General features: G+C 35.5%; 1 protein-coding gene across 3 annotated transcripts in view; it reads right to left on the minus strand.

Moving 5' to 3' along the window:
• The window catches only part of APBA1 (amyloid beta precursor protein binding family A member 1), an 81,842-nt gene that overhangs the window by 38,731 nt on the left and 19,543 nt on the right, over window positions 1–23,568 (minus strand). For 2 of the 3 annotated variants that reach the window (XM_087926721.1, XM_087926719.1), the window contains exon 2: window positions 14,898–14,937. The exons of the other annotated variant lie outside the window; for it this stretch is intronic. The gene's annotated coding sequence lies outside the window, so the exon portion shown is untranslated. The remainder of the gene's footprint in view (window positions 1–14,897; window positions 14,938–23,568) is intronic. 3 annotated transcript variants of the gene reach the window in all.

The raw sequence follows: 23,568 nt of genomic DNA on the forward strand, positions 1-23,568 counted from the left end.
GCCCCCAAGGTCAAACACAACCCTGATGCAGCCCTCAATGAAATTGAGTTTGAAACCTCTGTTTTATAGGAACCAGAAAGCAGATTTGCCAAGGCAGAAGGTATATAGATAAAATTAAAAGATGCAGTATGATTGTTTGCAGGAGTGTTCCTCCCTACACAGGTTTGGACTCATTCCTAACTTGCCTGATTACAATGAGATATGAACATGCCAATGTAGCCAGAATACAAGGAGATTCTCATTCTATAGGAATAAAAAGGAAGAGGCATGTTTATTTTCAAAATGGGGGAAATAGGTGGTCATGTCACCTTTATTATTTTCTTTTCCTGTACTTGTAAGGAACCTAAGCGTACAATGTTCAAGTTTTCTTGTAATTTGGTGGCAAGTATGTGCCTTTCTTTATGAAGATTTCTCCCTGAACAAGTTTCAGGGTTTGAAATAGTTAATTCGATCTATCATGCCTCACCAGATTTACCTTGAAATCACCTTCCAATTTAATTCAAGCAGTGAGTGGTTTTCTGTTGGTTGAATTAACTGATCGGAGACAGCTGAGTACACAGTCTGCTTGTTTCCTAAATACAATTAAAACTTTAACGAAGAATGGCACTCTGGATTTAGATCTCAAAACAAAGAACCATGAATTTCTAAATAGGCCATGACCAAACTGGGATAACAGTTCCTCTACAAAGATATGCTCATTTTCCCTGCTTTTGGGGGAGGGAGGGAATAAAAGCAAGATACAAAAATATGTTTGTTTCTTTTGTTTTTAAAATATGTTTGTTTCTTTTCTATCTAGTCAAGAAAATGAATTTATTAGAATGCCTTTGAAAAAGATATCAAGAATTTATAAACAGCATTTTTTCGTGAGCAAGAGGAGGAAAGAGCAAGCCAATTTTGTGTTACCAGGAAAATGGAAGTTATATTTGTCATTTCTTTCCATTTACTGTAGCATAAAAGTATTGTATAAAATCTACTACGTACAACTTGTTGTTCCCAATTTAGGCAAATCTGCCTTTACCATCTCCTTAAAAAGAGTAGTAAAGGAAGCTGAAAAAAAAAGGGGGGGGTGGATAGTGGTGGGTGGGAGCTGATTCTCAGTATTGTTTTTATAATCTAACCAGTGCTGCTAAGAGATCTCCTTGACAGAGTCATGGCTTTACATGGGATACCTCTTGGCCTCTGCCTCCCCTTCCTGCAAAAGAAAACAAATTAATTGCTGAATATTCCAGGAAAGAAATTCAAGATTAAAAATATGACCAAATACCCCCATATAGAAAAATAAAGGTTGACAAATTTTAGCTTTCCTGAAACGACAATTGAATTATAATTATTTATGAACAACATAATATACACAACAATTATAGCTCCCAAATCTGTTAGCAGTGGGTAGAGGTGGGGAAAATAGCTCTGAAGTCAAGCAGGCTTCTGCTACTGGCTTTATTAAATTGTTCTAATGGGAGGCATTAGAAGGCAATAATCTAGAAAGTGAGATTGTAAATTCTAATCCAGCTACTTGGAGGACTTTGGGCCAGCCCCTTTCTCAGCCCTAGGAAGGAGGCAATGTCAAATCACTTCCAAATTTGTCCAGGCAGTCTTTAGGAGTCAACACTGACTAGAAGGACCTCCTCCAAAAGAGGGGAGGGGAGGGAGGGACGGATAGGGATAAAAGCAGCTACATATGAACTATACTATAATAAACAGTATAACTGTTTCTTTTCTAACTGATAAATTCTCATTTTTTTTCCAGGTTGTAAATTTAAATCTAGCAATGAATGCTTTGCTCTCTATTCTTCAAGTGCATTTCACTGACAAGAAGCAGCATTCTTGGCTCTTCTTCAAAGCTGAATCCAGAGCCCCTCTACTGCCACAAGAGACTTCAGAGGTCCAGCCTCTTAACAACACTGAACTGACATGCTAAAGTTCCTAAGTTCCTTTCCATTATTTAAAAGTAGCAGAAAATGAAAGATCAAACCGCTCCCAGCATGTGGAGGATTGCCCACTCACTCTATATACAGTATATGTAAATGTCTGTGAACATTCATTGCATTCAACTTAAAGAAATTATTTAATAGGATTTCATAAATAGTCAAGAAGATAGGGTAAGCTGAGAGAATGGGTGACTGGAGGCATTTTAAATATAACTGTTTCTTTTCTAACTGAAAGGTAATTCTTATTTTTTCCAGGCTGTAAATTTAAATCCAATGCTGAACATTTTGAATCTCTATTCTTCAGGTGCATTTCTCTGACAAGAAAAGCCATTCTTTGCCCTTCTTCAAAATTGAATCCATGCAAAGGTGCTGCTTATTCCTATAAATAACTCATGATAGCCCAAGGACAACTTCAGATACTGCTTTGTAATCAGAACCGTTGGACAACAGAATTGGGGGAGGGTGAAACAAAATTGCCTGTATTTATATGCATTTTAAATTGTCTAATAAAATTAACAATCATGCTCTTCCATTTCAAAACTGTTTAAAATTCACAAGAGAGTCATGGAAAAGGGAGAAAACTGCCCTAGAAAACATTATAATTTAACATAAAAATTTAATGCTAACACTTGAAGCATATAATGGAAAATATATAACTTGCAGCTAACACAAAAGAATAGCTTCTGCCTTGATTCACAGCTATAAAAAGGGCATGGCCAATGACTATATGGGAATATGCCAGAAGGCTTAGACAATACTCTATCTTCCCAGGAAAGAGTTATTAAAAATAAGAACTGCTCATCTTTAGAGTTTAAAGAAAGGCTGCATCTGTTTTTTTCTTTCCCAGGCTGAAAGCTACTTAATCTTCAAATAGTATATTGCATGCCACATGGTAAAAAACTGGTCAGCACTAAAACAAGAATTAAATCCAATGAAATAAAACTTGTATAGGTGTAGTTATGTACAACTTGTATAGTTACATTTCCCATGTATTTTATATTCTTCCCTTTCCAATTCAGAGAGACACTGGTTCAAGTTGTGTGCCCTGGTTTAAGCTCATAAGATAGACAAAAGAAGGAGATTCAAGTTACCACTTTAATAGCCAGACTAGGGATGAACATACACACAGGGTTAAGAAAAATAATCAGTATGTATATTTGCTTGGGATACAATAGCAAAATAGCAAATTACTTTTATGATTTTCTAATCAATACTCTCTACATATTTTGATATTATAACTCTTAAAATTTGGGAATTTAGGAAACCTGAATAAAAACATCATTATGTAGTTATTACTGTTACATCATTCTAATAAGCAAAACAAACAAATATTATGCTATGAGTTCAGGAACAGGTTTCACAGAAGTATGTCCAATTAACACTAATTTATCAGGCAATAACAGGGTAAGTTTGTTAACTTTCACTCCCTCTACTGGCTGCACACTGCAAGAAAAGCATGTGTTATGTGTATGTATCTCTGGCTGTCTATGTTCAACCATTGTAGTTATGCTGAGCTACAAATTCCCCTCAAGTTTTACAACTAATATCCTCTTAGTTAAATGCAGAAGGAAAAGATGGATTTTTGTAGTCATCCTACTAAGGATTTAGGACTGAAATTGAACACAATAAATCTAATCAATTTACAATCCAAAGCTGCTCAGGAATCCTGTAAGCCTATTCACCTATATATTTATCTTTCAGAGAAATCGGACTAGTCACAGATTTTAAAGGAACTAAATAAATCAAGATTTGTGCCTGGATTTTCAATCTGTATTGTTTCAATATGAAACAGATATCAAGAGTGAATTATTCCTATTCCAATGCAAAATTGTATTTGCTGTTTAGGTACAAGGTTATGTGCAAAGCCTGATCTTTGGAATTTATAGTTGCCAATTTTCAACCTGAGCCCAATGTACACAGTACAAAGATTATCAATACACATATAACCCACTCTTGCAGGTATAAATTATCTCTTCAGTAGCCTAGTAGGATACTGCCTTGTTATATACATTTTGAGAAAGGATATGGGATGCAACAGTACTTCTCTGTCACTAAGATCATACACTATAACAACAGCAGCAAGGCAGAGCTTTATGGATAGCATGATGAATGGCAAATCCATAACAGACACATCTGGGTACACCAAAGAAACTGAATTAAACATGGTGCTTAGACCATTCACATAAGGGCACTCAAAACCAGAAAAGATTTCTAATCTTTGGTTATTAGTAGCAGCAGTAGGGAAACCTTATTTTAACAAAACCAGTTTACACACACACACACACACACGCAGAAGGGGGGAAGGGAGGGAGAGAGGGAGAGGGAAGGAAGGAAGGAAAGAGAGAGAGAGAGAGAGAGAGAGAGAGAGAGAGAGAGAGAGAGAGAGAATAGTTTATAAAAATGATTAACATGATTCTCCAAATTTCCTTGCTTTGATAAATATATAGTAAATCTTTAAATAATCATGAAGAGGCAATATTATATGTCTGGGAACAAATCATTCCATATAAAAGAAAAACCACCTGTTTCCTTTAGATACATGAATTTGAACAATAAATAAAAAGGCTGGCCAACATTCTCTGTATTCTTCACAAACGGCATTTATGAACAAAACATGCTGCAAGCTAAAAAGACATTTTTATTTGGAAAAAAGTAGCAACACATAGTTTCAATAGCATTAGCTCCTTCAGAAGATGTTTCTTCTACCATCCATACATTAAGCAAGGGCAAGTGATATGTTTTCTTTGCTCCATTTCTAAAGGTGGGTATCATTCAAGCAAGTTATACTGTATTATATTTTGACATGAATAAACAAAATTTTAGAAAAATTAAAATAATTAAACATTGACGGGTCCTTGGCATCTCTGAGTTTGGTTGTTTTCCTGCAGAAGTTTGATTACCCAAACTTCATCAAAACTGATGATGTTACTTAGTTTGGTCAATGAAGCCTCTGAAAGAAAACACCCAAGTTCAGGGAGCACAAAGGACCCCTCATTTAAACTCTGAGTTACAAATATTTTTCTCTATCAGAATTAAACATTTTTATTTAAGAATTGTTAGATTCAAAGTTTTTTGTAGAATGATCAGAAGGTACCTTTAGAAACTTAAGGATGTGGAATATTAATACAATCTTAATTGCCATGGCTGCTTTATTAATAGGTGGAACATCCTACAGGTATTACGGCATCTACCATAACAGCTTGAGTTCTAGAGTTTCTTGGACTCAGCAGTAGACATTTCTTGCACCAAAAAAAAAAAAAAATGGTGAAAATGTTTCCACTCCCCTGGTGGTACTTTTTAATTAGTGATCATATTTAATTTGCATGAAATGGACAAGGGGCACCCTGGATCAGCAAACTGAAGATGAGCTAAAGCCAAGAAGCAATGGTGTAATCAGAAAAAGAATGACCTGGACTAGAGAGGATATCAAAAGTTAAAACCTATCTCCATGCAAATTCTTCCCAATTTCAACTATATGTGAAAGATGCTATACTTAGTTTGGCCAAAAAAGATACACAACACTTTAACTGAACAGACTGCCTCTGAAGAACAAAACAGTAACAAAAAGAGAAAAATTTAAAGAAATCATACAAGCTCATAATTAAAAGGGAAAGGAATAGGAAGTAGAAAATATTAAATTTAATATGTAATATATTACATATGGGCAGCTTTTTTATTGTTATGTTCTACAAATGCAATTTGAAGCCCTTTTTGGAGACTGAGTTGAAGCACTGCATAGCCATAATGATTACAGTTAAGAAAATTTATTCTTGCAGAGGATACTCGGTGAGAAGCTGCAGTAAAGCTAAAAGAGGAAAATCCATGAAAGAGGATATATACCAGCATCTCCAGTCTGGTGCCATCTAGATGTGTTCAAATTATTATTTTCAGAATTCCCAGTCAACACGGCCAACACATTGGGATGGCACCAGTTTGAGTATGAAATATAGGACAGGTTGTTCCCAACACAGATCCTTTTTAGTACTTCTCAAGAGTTCAAAAAAGGACATCACAGAGGGGGTTTCATTTTAAATTCATTAAAAGTAAAATTAGTTTATTTTAAAAAGTCATTCTGAGATGCAGCTCAATTTAAATCTTAACCTACTATAAATATCTGCTGCCCGTCACCCCACACAACATGCTAGGATAAATGCAAACCCAATGTCTTGTGGTTAATTTATGTTTAACTTGAACCAGAAAATTGAAATTGAGAAAACCATGGTTCAGTTAAAACTTCAGTTCTATGGCAAAGTAGCCATATATACATATCTCTATGTAACAAAGAAATAAAGATTATTTTCTATATTTTTTTGTTTTATGACAGTAAATATCTAGTCACTATTGTCTGAAATTGGTACGGTATTCAAGGTATTGGTCATTAAAACCCTTTATGGCTTGGTTCCAGAATAGCTGAAAAACTGTCACAATCCAATAGAAATAGCCCACCCCACCAGAATGGACCTATTTCATTGGGCAAATAATTTTGGTTGGCAGGTTCCCAGAAGACTCTTTTCTCCTGTGGCCATCACCTTCTGGAATATTCTCCTATTGGAGGTGAGGTCCACCCCTAGCCTTCTGGAAGAGCCTAAAAACGTGGCTCTGCCTCTTGACCTAACCTTAACCCTCTTGGCCTAGAGTCCTAATGGGGGATTGCTGCATTGGGAGTGGATGAATGGGCAGAGAAATCCCTATCCATCATCTTGGGTTTTAGCTTTTTTATTCTATTTTTCCAATTTTAATTGTTTTCTAACACTTTTTACTATATTTCAAGCTGGCCACAGTCGCTGTATCAGTAAGATGGGCAGAACATTAATTAATTAATTAATCAGACTTGATTATCACTTTTATATTGGTATTTTACTACACAACAATACAGCAGAAGCACCAACTTTCAACTCCAACTGAAACTTCTAATGATATTATTAGTGACATAAGAACCAGGAGTGTGGTGACATTTTAAACCTTTGCAAATGACAGAAGACTTAAGCTTTTGTGGAATATATTCCATTTTATCAGCTGAATGAAGTGTCATCGTAAATTAGAAGCATTCTAACTTCATAGTTTTGAAGGTAGGATAAGGAATGAAAATGCATAAAGTACAAGCAGTAACAATTATCTTAATTGTTCGTCAAACAGTTGCAGGCTTAGAATACTCACGCACTGTTGAACTGATTAATGTATGAACTAAATCATTTGCTTCTTTTCAGACACAGAATTAAAACTCTCTGTAAGTTTTCACATTTGATTCTATCTTTGAGTTCCTTTGTTCAGGAATTATGAGTTGATGCTAGTAAGCAAGTGATTAAAGTAAGCCCTTGATTTAACGAACCGGATGGTCTACGGTAGAATGTAGATACAACCAAATTGGATTTTATTTATTATTTATTTCATTCAATTTATTAGGCTGCCCCCCCCCCTAAGCAATTCTGGGCGCAGAACACAATTAGAAATATCAATATCATAATATAAAATAAAAATAAGAACACAGTCAAGAAGAGACCAAAAAATAAAAAAGACAATTGAAGATACCTGTCAGTGTAACTCACAGCTTCACAAAACTTCCTGAATCTCATGCCTGGAAAAATGGGGGTGGTGAGGGAGGTGGTGGAGGGAATGGAGTTCCAGTGGGCAAACAAAATGACAGAAAAGACATACTTCCTGTGCCCACAGATGAGACTCAGAGCACGCCCCTCCTGTGAGATCTGATTGGGTAAGTAGAGAAAACTGGCGATAGGTATTATCTTAAGTATCTTGATCTTGTATCAAGTACACGATAATCAGCATCTTTAGTTGCACGCAGAAGCCTATTGGGAGCCAGTGTGGTCAGGAATCAATAATGTAATATGGGCATATCTAGGCAAGTCCATAATTGCTTGGGTTGCTGCATTCTGGATCAACTGCAGCTTCCAGACGCTCTTCAAGAGCAGTCCCAAATAGAGCGCACCACAGTAATCCAAACACACAGTAAATAAAGCATGATTTTGCACAACGCTGCTAAATCCAGGGATGCAACCTGAAGTTGTGCAAAAGCCCTCCTGGCTGTCACCTGTCCCTAAAGCAAGAACTGCAAGTCCAGAAGGTCCACTACATTGCATACTGGAACTAGCTGGGGTACCACAATACCATTTTTCAGCCATACGGGGGCACTAAACTCACTTGTTATGATTCAGCTGAAGCCTTTTCTTCCCTATCGAGTCCCCACAGACCTCAGATACCAAGAAGGATCACTTGGCTGAAATGACTCAGATTAATTACAACTGAGTGTCATGAGCATACTGATGACATCTTGCTGCATATCATCAAATGAGCCCCAAACTCCATGGCACCCTACAAAGATGGGATATGGGCTTGGACCTTTTTCGCCCATTAACTCTGACCGAAACCAATCTTGGATAAATGCACATGAAAATTTGCTTGTCATATAGAGTTGTTACTGTGAAGAAAACAGAAAGTGGGAGTATTACGTACAATACCATGAGTTGTACATAAGTCAGGACTTTATAAATCTGATGATAATATCAAAATTTAACAACAAAATGCACATGTGAAATACAAGCCAAGTGGTTACATTTTTAAATGTAAGGGGGGAAATTAAAAGGGCCTAGAGCCTAATTAATCAATACTATATACAGAAGACTGCTTTAAGCAAATGTTCTTTGAAAATATGTATATAATTGGTGGCTTGAACAATTAAGATTTTTGACTTGTGAAATCTCTACAGGTCCTAGAAGATATGATTTGCACACTAACATACAACTGTCAAACCTTTTCACCAAAAATATTTCTAAAAGACTGTAATTTAAGCCAATTCAACCTTGAAACATTGTAGAATCTTCTTAATTGGGGATTTATCTTTTTGTACTCTGACAAAACAGAAGTTTTACATTTTTAAAGCAAATTATATGTAGTCCTTGATCTTTGACCACAATTGGGATCAAAATTTCCATTGCTAAGCAAGGTGATTAAGCAAATCCAGTTACCCCATTGTCAGAAGCTGACTGGGAAGGTCACAAAAGGTGATCACATGACCTTGGCAGGTTGCAACTGTTGTGAGAATGTGCCAAGTGCCTGAATTTTGATCATATTACTGTGTGGCAGACGTAAGTGTGAGTACTAGTCATAAGTCATTTCTTATAACTTTGAACTTTATAACTTATAACTTTCTTATAACATTCACTAACTGAATGGTTGTAAGTCAATGACTATCCATATTCCAACAAAATAAATTATGCTCAGCAATGGATATTGATCATGAACTAACAACTTACAAATGAATTTAGAATAGGAAGAGTAAATTTAACATATTAATCTAGGAAATTATGTCTTTAATTAATATTAGGATGTTACCTGATAAGGAATAAATGTGAAAGTTGTTCGATATTGGACTTAACTTGTAAAGGAAAAAATGTCTTGCTTGTGTGGTAACTGTGTCATTTTCCCCTTATCTGCAATCAGCTTCAAACCAATGCAAACATAGGGCATATTGTTCATAGACTCCAGGACATCTTCATTAAATGAGTTAAATTAGGAAAGTGCAACCAAGCCAGTTCATCCCCTGGTGACTCTGTGGTCAATGATCAGCATCACAACCTATTTCTAGTAATAATCTGTAGTTTTTCCAAGAATGTTTTTCCTTGATCTTGTCAACCTTATCCTTGTCTTTCAAAGTAAGGATTGCCAAATCTAACCCTATGTAACAATGACATTTTCAACCATGGTCTTGCAAGATTTTTGTCAGGATTCCAGCAGTTACTCCAATTAAATCATGAGCCTCGAGCCACACTTCCAAAACTAAAAAGGATTTATTTGAAGTTAACATTCTACCTCCGCCACTAACCTGGGTGGAGCCAACTCTGAGATACGTAATTCACTGTCACCCTTGATCCTGCTTCCCCCACCCACACCTCTGGGTGTATCATCCAGCAAAAAACATCCATAGCCAAGAGTTATCAATCATACTCTCCAATTAGATTTTTTTGTGGCAGAAGCTTCAGCCATCTAATCAGTCCTGAAGAAAATATCAATGGAATGTACTTTCGATTCTACACTGTTCCCTCTTCTTTGAAACTCCCTCCCTTCTTTCTGTTGTCAACTATAAAACGTGTATACAAAATGTTTTAGGAGTTGACATTTTTTAAAAAACAAACTTCCTCTAAGGGAGAACTTTACTCCAAAATTAAGTCAATCGTTTAAGCAGCTTTTATTAGCCAGGTATAAAGGCTGAAGTTGGTGAAGCAGGAATCTATTATTTTTAAACCAGAGAGAAATAAGTCAGTTGCCTTGAAAGGGCAACAGGGAAGAGTCTAGATCAGGGATATCAAACTGGATTTCTTCGAGGGCTGGGTCAGCCCTGTAGTTCTCCTCCCAGGTGGAGGAGAGACGGGATGGCTGGCCTCCTACAGTACTTTGCTGGCCAAAATAGGGTGCAGCCCCTCCTCTCCAACAGCCCGTTTTCCTGCCTGGAAAATACAGTACTCTGCAGTACTCTGCCGGCCAAAATGAGTGTGGCTACCCACAGCCAGTTCTGGCTGGCAAAGTGCTGCAGGAGGCCGTCCAGGCAGAAAACAGACAGTGGGGGCCGCATTCGGGCCCCCGGGCCCCGTTTTGGCTGCCATAGGCACCGTGGGCCAGTCCTTTGCTATTTCCAGGCCAGCCCTGCAGGCCAGATTTAAGCACCCCATGGGCTGGATTCGGCTCATGGGCCTTGAGTTTGACACCCCGTTCTAGATTGATCAGTTGCAGTCAGACAGAAAGAGAAAGAGTACTTGATTTTTGTGTTCTGTGTATGAGATATTCCACATTTATGACTTTGTTGTCCACAATAAAGCACTGTATCTAACCATGTTTGTAAAAATCTTACCTGACAGAAAATTCCTAAACTCTTAAGTTGACTATTTGAACTGTTAAAATGTATTGACACACCTGAGGTAAAGTCTGACACGAGGATGCTCAAGCATTCAATAAATGAATGATAGCTTTGATCTTTCCAAGTAATCTGTCTACATCTTCTTGCCAAAGAAGATGAGCCTCATCTATTACGATTGGATAAGCAGACACCTCAGTCATGAGCATACATTCTTAATTTAGACAGCCTATGCAAATTAAACTCAGCCAAAATCAAATGAGAAAGACTTAAATTTACATACAGCCCAATGCTGATTGCTTATTTATAACTGGCCCAATATAAGATGCAATGTATTAAAGCAGAGTTCCCCAATCTTTCTGGTTTTGCGACCAGTTGCGGGAGAGGGGGGATGATTCTGCACGAAAGGCCAGCAAATGGTCATGCACGCAATTCTATTTGTGGGAACAGCGGGCATGCATGCCTGCCACTTGTGCAAATGGAATGTGTGCATACACACTAGCCTGCTGCTTGTGCAAGGGAGGATGGCCCGGTTCTAAATGGCTCATACAAGGGTTGGGGACTCCTGTACAAAACAATACAGTTCTTTTCTTCCTCTTAAAACATAGTCATATAGAAACATTATTTATGCAGAAAATGGGATTGTTTTCTCTGAAAAGTGACTTCATAATAGATCGGTAGCTTGCAAGTTGGGGACAGATTATCATGGGGAAAATCCATCTTTCTGGTTACTTGATGTCCAGTTGCAGCTTTCAAATGTAATCCCATAGAGCCGATGGCAGCTAGATAGATCACTGAATGATTCTGTGAGCAACTCAATCTGCCTGCTTTGCCTGATTTTGGATAAAAGTTGCTTTTTTTTATAAAAAAATCAATATTTACATACATGGTGTGTTTTGAGTTAATTTTGTGAGTTTGCTTGCTAGCAAATTTTATGTGACAGACTGAGCTAGCCAATGGCAGAAAGATAGATTTCTGAATGAATCTGTGATTCTGTGAGCAACTCAATCTGCCTGCCTGCTTTGCCTGATTTTGGGTAAAAGTTGCTCTTTTTTAAAATAAAAAATTCAATATTTACATGCATGGTGTGTTATGAGTTAATTTTGTGAGTTTGCTTGCTAGCAAATTTTATGAATTTGCTTGCAAGCAAATTTTATGTGACAGACTGAGCTAGCCAATGGAAGATAGACAGATTTCTGAATGAATCTGTGAGCAACTCAATCTGCCTGCCTTGCCTGATTTTGGATAAAAGTTGCTCTTTTTTTATAAAAAATTCAATATTTATATAAATATTTATAATATTCACATACAAGCCATGCCCAGCCAGTCACATGACCACCAAGCCACACCCACAAATTAGGCCACACCCACAGAACCAGTTCGTGGTCCTTGGGATCTAAAATTATGAGTTTGGTGGTCCCTGAGGTCCAAAAGGTTGGCAACCCCTGCCATAGAGTACATTGCGGTAATCCAAAGTAAAGTTACATAAAGTAGATAACTAAAGCATGAGTGATTGTTGAATAGAAACTGATGCAACCGATGGATGGATTTGTACAAAGGTCTTGCTGGCCTTGGCTGCCACTCGCTTCTCAGAAGAATCTCCAAATCGCACACCAATTCTGTCTGAAGGAGTGCTATCCCACCCAGAGCCAAAGATAGAAAATCTTCAGAACTGGGAGGCCCTAAAACCTACAATCTCTTGGTTTTCTAGGATTAAATTAGATCTTACTTCTACTCAGAGTCCCAGAGCCTTCAGGCACTGAAAAAGAACCTCAAAAGGAAACATTTGTACAATCTGGGGCAGAACTGTATAAATACCACCAGTATAATGGTTGTATTTAGACCTATGCTGATGAATGACTTCACCCAGAAATTTCCAGTAGATGCTAAATAGGACGGAGAGAAACTCAAGCCTCAAAACATCCGAGAATCTAGGACTGAATCTTGGACAGTATCTATCAATACTGAAAGGAACTGGCCTCAGAAGAAATGAGCACTATGTACCATGAAATGAGAATGTACCATAAAAAAGTACACCCTATTTTCAATATTTTGAGTCGCTCCTGAAAGATACCATGACTGACTATATTGAAAAGCCACTCAGAGATCAAAGAGAATCAGCATGGATGCCATACCCTATCCTAAACTTGTTCAAGGTCAACCACTAGCAGTGCAATAATCTGGCCTGAAACCCAACTGAAAAAAGATCCAAATATCTTCTTCCTCTGGGGACCTTTGGAACAGCAAGCCTGCCAATCTCCCTTTAACTTTTTACAACAAGGGAAGATTGGAAAGAAATGAAAAATGTTGAGATCCATCAATGGCTTCTTGAGAAATTAAAAATCAAGAGGCCCACAGGGATCCATGAACACTGTTGACTCAGGTACAATGTGATCCAAGGCCTTTGCCATGTGCTCAATCCAAGCAATAATCAAGGCCTCAGTCAAACCTTGCATCAGAATTTCAGAAGCATCACAAATTCCTTCTGTAATCCAATGGGTCTTTCAGCTACAAGGGAGATTGAATAGGGCTTCCCTTCCTGTGGTAGGAACAGGTAAAAAGAACTCCAGAGTTAACAGGGTATGATCACATAATCAGGGTATGGCAAGGGACTGATAGTAACATCTCCCAAAGCCATTGCCCTAAAACTGAAAAAGAAAACTCTAGATGTGCAGTGTGACCTAGAATAATTCAGGACATCACTAGCTGTGTTGCCGTCCTGGCGCCGAAGCCCCGGCGCTGTAGGAGAGCGGATTCCTGCTCTCCGCGATGGCACAGGCTCCACCGGATCCCCAGGAGCAGCTGATATTTAATTTTTGTTGGTCTATGTTATTTCAAGTAGCAACTAGCTACAGTTCTTAGAGACACATCCTTCCCTAATGAGTCGAAAACTGGGTGCAATGACAACAGAGGCAGGTCTTATCAGCTTGACAGACTCAGCCCTTATAACAAAGGAGGAGGAATTTTCCCTAGCCTGGACTCTCGCAGCAGCATGGAGAAGAATTCAGGACATCACTAGCTTGGATTGGTTCAAAAATGAAACAAAACCAAACAAAACAATTTTGTGGTATTATTACTGCATTCTATGTAATTTTTATGTAATAGTTAAATAGAAACTATGTAATAGTTTCAAGGCAGGTCCTCAACTTTTTATCTGGTGGATACAATGGAAATATTAAGAGCATTTAAGGGTGTTCTTGTAAAACCGCTGCAAAAGAGAGCTTGACCATTCACAGATTTATCAGAATACTATCTGCAATGTATTCTTTCCCCTTTCTTCCATGTATTCCCTAATATTTCTGTTCATTTTGTCCTTCCAAAGGTCAGGGAACATTTCCAAACTAAACACTGATGTAGTATTCATTGTTTTAATTTTTTTCTGGCAAGTGATATGTTCATCTCAATCTCAAAGGCATTCTTGAAAATAAAGCTGATCCAAGAATTTCACAGATGAAAATGTGGCATAATTTCTATTCTATTTCCAGATTTCTCTTATGGTACTGAAAGGAAACAAATGGAATTTAACACTTGCAAATCATGTGATTTGAATGAACGAGCATGCAAAGAACTGATTCATATATAATGCTTTTTAAAAATTTGGCATTATTGTTAACTCTACTTTATATGAATGATATGAATGCTTAAGGAATTATAGTGTAGCATCTTGGAAAATTATAAAATGTGCACACAGATAAATATTTCTCTTTAAAGTTTAAAATACTTGTAATAATTTAATATCTCCAACATATTGTATATATTATTTTCTTTTTTAAAATATGTATGCTTGCCATTTTTTAAAAAAATGAGGAGAAAAACAAAGTTTGACAGATTTGTCTAACTGTACACTATGTAAGTTTAGATAATATACATCTATTCTGTGTACAAGTATTTCTCATTTATGACCACAACTGGAATGGACAACTTGGATATTAAGTGGAGCTACTACTAAATGAAACCATAATTGTGCTTATATTCTTACTTTAGTTTTCCTTTGCTTTATAGACCTGTGAAGTCATAAATGAGAGAATTGGTCATAAACTTATTTTTTTCATCACTGTTGTAACTGCAAATAGTTGCTAAATAAGACAGTTGTTAACAAGGACTACCTGTAATGATCTGGTGTTCAGCCACTTATGCTCAGATGCCCTGAGGAAAAGGAGAGATGGGGGAGTTAAAGATGCAGTGGACTTGACTGTACCCAATAAATTTCATTTTAAAGAACTGTAGTCTTTAAATGTTTTTTATCACCTTTTTAAGCATTAGCAGCTCAACAATAAAAATAGAAGTGTGTTTTAAAGTGAGAACTGCTGAAAAGGACAAGTTAACAATTAGCATTTAAAGTGGCACATTGAATACTGTTTATATAAGCAATAATTTTATGTATTTTCCTGGATACTGAAATATACATATGTTTAACTATACATTGCACAATGAAAGACAATTCTAGAAAACCAAATGGCACTCTATGATTCAGCTTTCTCAAAACTAGCAATATCAAGTCATATTAAATTATACTCTCATTCACCCCAATATTTAAAAACCTGCTGGTTTTGGATAATGACAAGTGAAATTCAATACTACTAGAAGGCAAAGATGGGTAAAGACTATCTGTCTGGTTAATACATACATTATCCTCTCCAATACTAAATGCTTAAACTCTCTCATCCAAAGTAGGCCATGTAATTTTCAACATCTTTCTGACTTCTTCTTGAAGGATGTTTAGTTGACATCTGATTTATATGGTCTTTTTGTATGATTTCCTTCTAATTTGGTGAATCTAACATTACCCAAACGTTTTTAAAAATGTAATTTAGAACAGTTTTCTAAATATTGAAACTTACTATGAAACTATGAAATAGTGTACTATAATATACAAGACATGGAAAGTTATTTATTTGTTGAATAGACAAAATAATAATAAAAATTAAAATAGACTATAAACAGTTTTTTAAAAATAAAATACACACAATCAAATTTCATAGCCATTACACGTATCAAAAAAAAGTTGAGACTACACATAGTCCTTGACTTATGATCACAATTAGTACCATAATTTCCACTGCTAAGCAAGGAGGTTGTTAAGTGAATTGTAATCTATTTTACAACCATTTTTGCCATTCTTCAGCAAATCACTGCAGTTGGCTTTTCCTATTGACTTTGTTTTCCAGAAGCTGGGTAGGAGGTCAAAATGCTGATCACATGACCCCAGGACACTGCAACCATTATAAATACATACTGGTTGCTAAAAGCCCAAATTTTGATCATGCAACTGTGACAATGCTGCAAATGCAAGGATCAGTTGTAAGTCACTTTCTTCTGTGCTATTGTAACTTCGAACGTTTGCTAAATGAATGTCTGTAAGTCAAGAATTATACAAAAAGATAGTTGTATATAAAAATTAGGAATAGAATCTCCTAAAGTTGATTACAATAATGCAAAAACACATAATTACAGAGATTATTGTATGCTAAACTGATCAAGCTGACACCTATTTTGTGTTGGAAGGCACTCCTTGAAATACTGAAGAACACTAAAGAATACTAAATATTAACATTCCATGAATAGATGCAGAAGTGATGATGTGGCTAGACCAGAGCCAAAAAAAAGTATTTTCATTGATAATGCCAGTACTGTACAGAGATAATTTTTTTTGACATACATAGAAACTGCAGAATGCAAGAATCACAAACCAAGGAAAACCTGAAACTGTCAAAATGGAAATGAGGTGTACCAAATTAGATGCTTTTAAATCAATTTAAGAACTCTGGGTAATTTTAATTCAAATTCATTTCGAGGAATGGCATGGAAATGACATTCAAAAAGAAGTTTACTAAGCTTATGCTGTGTTAGAACCCATAGACAACATCTGCTAAAATTTGTTGATATTTAGTAAAAATATCTCAAAGACTCCTATTACAAACTACAAGGCTAAATGCAACATCAAAAAAGTGGTATCACTAACGCAAAACTTGGTAGAATGGAGGAATGGGGAATCACAAGAGGATTTGAACTGGATGAACATAATTATATAGAAAAGTATTTAATAACGTTTTGTGAAGAAAATGTTTTATTCATCGCCAATGTCTGATTTAAGCAGTAAGAATGTAATTCCACATATGGATGTCGCTCAGTGGACAGCCTCAAAATAAAATTGATAACACCATGAGATGGAGAACAATTCAGTCAACAAGTGTATAAGGAAACAAAATTTTAAAATAATAATGAAAATTATTATTATTAAATTATTATCTTAAAAGTTAAGTAATGAATTTTAAGTAGTAAGATATGATTGTGAAAGGCAGACGCTGACAAAGAGTAAAAGAACAAGTCAGAGGTTTTTAATTACAGATTCTATAGAACGATTACTAAGAGTATCATAGAATGCAAGCAAAACTCATCAGTCCTAAACTAAAGACAGACTAATCCTTTGAGACAATATGTAGAAGATCTGGGTTTGTGATACAAGTGAATACTGGACTACAACTTATTATATTCAAGAATTGGGCGGGTGAGAAGGAGAAGGAGGAAGAAGAGACAGATGACAAGATTAAAGAAATTATTGGAATGCTTCTTATTGGAAAATAGGAATAATAACTTTGATAGAAAATGCCAAATTAAGTAATGGGTATACATACATCAACATCAAACTAACTTCATATTTAAAAAATAAAATCTGATACAGAATTAATTCAACTTAGAAACTGTTTTTTGATTCTAACTTCACAAATGGATTTACAGAACATCCAAAGTTTTAGTTTCTCCTAACAAGTAGTATAATATATATTATAATATTTATGTTTTCTCCTTTTTTAAATTTACCAAATTAAATCTGATTCAAATAGTGATTTACAAAATATTGATTTACACTGTACAGCACACACACATTCAGACTCACATGTATTTTCATTTTTCCCTTATTTTTACAGTCCTTGCGAGTCTTCCATTTATAATTTGTTTTTCCATATTTGTCTTTTCTTTTTCTGATTATATCTATAATAATAACACTAATAATAGAAAATACTGGATTATCCTTGGAAGACCTATAATTCTGCAGTTAAAACAAATTGCCAAGAATGGTATATATAGCTATCAGGAGTTACACTCAATTCAGTGACACTATCCAATTAACCAGACTAGACAAATCTTGATTAGTTTATATTCAGCAAACAATAAACCCTTGATTTAACAAACTAATGGAGGAAACAGTCACCTGGTAAAGCTGAATGTCTTTGAAGTGAAGTTTTGAGCCAAACAAGACTCTCATACAACTCCCATCCCCCAAAAGCCCAAAAATTGAGCTGAAGCCATGGAGCAATTTCAAACACTAGACATTTGGTCAACTATAAGTGTAGTAGACTGGCATGCCAAAGACAAATTCAACAAAATGAGGATAAGCACTACAGCCAGAACAATCACTTACTTTTATAGACTGAGCTGGTCCAAGAGTCAGAGGAACTTCCAAAGGACTGGGAACTGGGCAGTATCTATTGAACCCTGCGCATCTAGCAGAATCTGTCAATGAAATCCAAACTGTGCTAAACTAAGGTGCATTAAATTGAGAGGTTGCAGGATTTTAATAAGTATTACATGCTTGGGAATGATAATGATAGAAGACTGACCCCGCTTGTAAATTTTCTAAACGTACCTCTCAGGCCACTCTTGATGCTGGATCTTAGGCTGTTAGTCTAAGATGTCTTAATCTAAACCTTGGGTTCTTAGTCTAAACCAGGGGTGTTCAACCTTGGCAATTTTAAGACTTTTGGACTTCAACATCCAGAATTTCCTAGCCAGTTATAAATGCATGCCAATTGCCAAGCATCCATATTTTGATCATATGATGATGGGGATGCTGCAATGATTGTTAACTCGTAAGTTACTTTTTTCACTGCTTTGTAACTTTGAACGGTCACTAAACAACTGTTTGTAAGTTGAGGACTACCTTCAAAGGTAGGACTACTAGTCAAATGTCAGCAAAGTAGAAATCAGGTCAGAGTACTACGAAGCCCAAGATTAAAATGAATCCAAGATCCTGAATCTTGTATGTGAACAACTTCCAAAGGCAAGCACAAGCTGTTTGTTGAAACAACAGACTGACAAATTAATAGTGCACGTTAGGATTCTGCATCCGGGATATGGACAGGATAATCTCTACTTGCTTAAGCACCATAATTGTTTAGTTTTCAAAATATTTATATTTTGTTTTCTTCTCATCAAAAGTATAAATATTTATTTCTCTTTTTTAAGGAAAAAACCCTCCAGTTTTATGCCCAAGGTATCTTTGCTCCTACTTCTGTAAAATTCTTGTTGTTTATGCAAATGAAAACGATTTTTTTTCAAACCAATGGAAAACACCTTGCTCTAAACAATTGGATAAATGCATACAGAAGTGGAAATGCTAGCAAATATGTGGATTTGAAATGGAACAATTTATACAGTACTTTATCCAATGACCTATTTGCTAGTTAAATGAAGCCTATATAAAAAAGGTGGTTAAACGTTTTTTTTATTTTTGTTTTCTATTATTTTCTACAGTATTCTATTTTAATATAAAATAGAAAAATATATATATATAAATATATATTTAATATTATTTTAAAGATATTAATGAATGTACAATCTAGTTACATATCAATTGCATCACTTGGTATATCAAACGTTACATATATTTGTTTAAGAAATATATGAAGTAATAGAGTAACCCTGTTTTACCTTCAATCTGTTTACTGTTATTAAATCAAACATTTGAAAAACCCACTCTGCTCCTTTTCATACTGTACTACTCTACCAAAGCAAATTTTCTAGATATATAAAAATGCATAATAACAGCAAGAAGTGTGAAACTAAATATAATTTCCCATGCTAGTTTTCTGTAGTGAAAATAATTTTTCTAAATATGCATATTTATGTGTTTATAGTTCCAAGAAAAATAGACTGTCTAATAATATTACTAAATACCAAGACTATAGATCATTTGCTCAGTGTCTGTGTTTGTAATCACTTGGCAGATGGTATCAGGAAGAGAACTGCATAAAACAAATTAATGTTGTTTCCTTTACCAGTTTCCACTTCAGTGACCTGGATGTCATTGCTTAAAAGCACCAGCTCAGCTGCTATTCAAAGGTTCTGTAATGCTTCTTACCGCCTGCCCATTCATTACCCTTGAAATGCTAATGCATTCTATGCTTGTGGGGCATCTCTCTGAAACGGCCTACAGAAAGCAATTAGTGAAAAGGTAAACAGAAACAAACAACATAAACAGAATATTTCAGTGAATAATAGCACTGTGAAATATAAGCTCTCCCCTTTGCAAAAATACCAGTTGCAATTTCCTTAGACAAGTCAGAGTACCTCTATCCGCTCCAATGTAAGATATTAAATAGACAGAGATAAGCCACATTTACATACCATTCAATAAAAAAGCACCATTCAATAAAAAAGCTGAGAAGGAAACAGAATGACCAGAACATATCCAGTAACTAACAGATAAGCAGGGATTTACACCAGACAAATAACCAAGGAAAAAACAATATCCTAATCAAGGCACTACCAAAGAGCAAACCACCCGCCCACCAATACCAATATAAACAAGGAACAAACCCCACAAACGCTAGCACTAATGATGTTATCTACTTAGGTACTGAAGCTTCTGCAATCAAACAATCAAGCTCAGAGAGGACTCCAGATGAAAGAAGAGGCAAGAAAAGACAGAGTAGTAGTAGAATCTAGCCAAACTGAGCCAATCTCCTGAATCCCAGAGATAAATCCCCAAACCCCAGGGGACAAAAAAAGCTATGTTGGGCTAGACCTACTAATACTTGGAAAAGCAACCATTAGGAAATTCCAGGCTGTAGATTTGACTAATTAAAAGAAGTCACAAAGTAATTATGCCTCCACTGTTTTTTGCTTGCCTTGCTTCGAATTTTTTAAAAAGTTGGGTAATAATACCTTTTATTCCTAACTAGTTAAGACCTAGTCCATGTTCTTACAACATGTATTGAATGCTTCTGTACATTCTGCTGCAACTAGCTATTTTATAATAACTATTTTTTAAAACCTTTTCTAGTTTATTTCCTCTATTCTGCATGTCTGTTTTTAGAAGAAAAGCTTTTACACAGAGAATTAGGGATATGAATATAGCTCATTCAGATGCATATGTGGGTATTTTTAAGAAAAGAGGGTAGACTGCTAGTTGATCATATGAAATGGGCTACCTCATCATGTAAACTGCAGCATTTATCTAGAGATCTCAAATAGTTTTTCTGGGGAATGTGGAATATGTCATTATTGCTGTTTTTTTTGATAATTCTATAAAATATTTTTTTACTGTTTATTAGCAATTGCTTGTTTTTTGTTCAGTTTGTTTTCTGTTTTCATTATATGACATTTTTCTCCTAAATTTAAAACAATGTTCGTCTTATGTGAGCGATTCCCATAAGCAAATGGGTAGAATCATAGTAATTCAAATATATTTTGTTCAGTTTGCTTCTTAAGGGCATATCTGACTTTTATTATTCTCATTTAAAAGCAAAAAGAATTATATAATATTCTCCTTTAAAAGGGCACGTAGAAAAACAAATGTATATGGCATAATTTGCAATACAATTCTTGCAGTGTATATTTTTATACTCTAATTTATCAGTTATTTTCATGCATTGTTCTATTTTGGAAGACATCTTCATTTTTCTTCAAAACGTATTTGCATCTTTAAAATTTATATGAAATATCTATGTATGTCTACCTTTCTGCCTGTCTATCTTTTACCTAAATTTTTATTTCAAAAATTAAAAATGTTCAAAGCACTAGCTCTCTGAGTAGTTTATAAGAAAACAAATTAAAATGCAATCTGAATAAAACATATATAATAAAATGCAAAATAAAAATACTATATACGCTAGACAGCTGTAAGACAATTATTCAAAAATTAAAATTTCACATAATTATAATTAAATCTGGCAATTAATAAAGAGAAATAATGGTAATAGTTGGGTAATCATAATATGAGCCATTTTGTTATGCCTGTTATGGCATATACAGCATCTAAATCTGGAAATGTACTATGAAACCTAATTTCCCATTTCATTTAAAATTGGGAACAATAATTATAATTCAGAATCAGCAAGTTTAAAAGCAATTTCAAATCTTGGATGAAGAACAGAGAAGGGGCTCCATTCATAGGAAAAAAACACATGAGTTTGATGATTTAATCAAGGCAAAATATCTTCACTGTATCTTAAAATAATTCTGCAGAAGAGTTGAGGTTTCATTCCTCTTTAAGATAAATACTTGTTTTATCTAAAATACAAAATGTGTGTGCTATCAAAATACAGACTGAAAAATTATATTGCACATACCCATACATGCTTACATAAAAACATATATACATACATTTGTAGAATCCATTGTCAATGAGTCAATAATCGAGTGCATCGATTCCCAAATTTTCATCTAATGGACATACTGGAAATTTTGACAACGTGTTGTAGGCCAAAATTGCTGCTGAGGAATCTTGAGCATCCACAAAATAGTTATGTCAGATATATAAAAAAACACCAATTTCCCAGAATGCTGCCATGCCTTTAATACTATTTGAAGGCTATAGACGTCTTTGCAAATAAAGATGATGGTACTAGTGCTTTGGATTCAAAGGGATTCACATTGGGGATCTGCCATTAAATGAAAGTATTTCTATCCAGCAATTCAAAGGAAAATTCCTTTTGTATTTACCTTTTGCTATTCATAATAACAAGATAAATCCATTTTTCATCACTACTATAAAATCTGCTACATTTAAGTGTAAATGATTAGATGCACTTTTCAATCCTGGGAAGTGTGAAATCTTCAGCTGCTGTAAGGATACAATGCACAATACATTTAAAAGAGCAGGAATATTTATTATTTTCCTGCAAATGCATATCATAATATAGGGAAGAAAGATTTCCAATTATTTATTAACTGAAATCTACAGCTGTTATGCAAAACAGTGGTTCAGGCACAGAAGAACATGAAAAATAGGACAAGATGAGAAAATAATTGCCTACTCAAAAATTCTAAAGCTTAAAGGTAACTAGCAAACCTGGACAAATACAGCATAACATTTCAATCGCAAAGGCTAAGAGATTACCAGAGGACTAGCTTAGTCATGGAAGATAAAATTCAAATCATTGCAGATTATGCTTTTTTACTATGGCCAAATTATTAGAACTTAAAAGCATTATTTATCCCTAATACATTTTACAATCCCTACTTTATTCATCTCCATAAGAAAACATTCCTTTCTTTTATGAATGGACAACTGAGAGCAAGAAAGAACTTGTTCATTATAGCTAAGTTAAAAATTCAATCATGTCTTGTCTATCTTTCAACAGATAGATAATTACAACTCTAGGACATTTGGCCAGACTGCCAGTAACAGAGGACTGAGTAGTGGTGGCTGCTGCCGGTTCGGACTGGCTCCCCTGTACTGGTACTTACGACTACCAGTTGGGCCCACCCACCCATCCAGGTGCTATCCCGTCCTATATATGTCACGTTTTTGCTTGCGTGCCCCACCCTCACAGCCCAGCTGCTTTCCGCGTCTCGCCTGATCAACTCACCCTGGCTGCTGTGCGCAGGAAATTCCTGTGGTTTTGCAGCCATGCGCAAGCCGTGCAAAGGGGGCATGTGTGCACTCACATTTTCGGCAAAGTGGTCATTAAAGAATGTATGTAGCCCACCTCTGGGAGTGGGTGGTTCAGAAATAAGTATCTATGGCTGTTCTGCCTTGTTGGAGACAGTAGT

This window comes from Pseudonaja textilis, chromosome 2, assembly GCF_049901715.1.
Source record: "Pseudonaja textilis isolate UNSWEBS1 chromosome 2, rPseTex1.2, whole genome shotgun sequence".
NCBI lineage: Eukaryota > Metazoa > Chordata > Lepidosauria > Squamata > Elapidae > Pseudonaja > Pseudonaja textilis.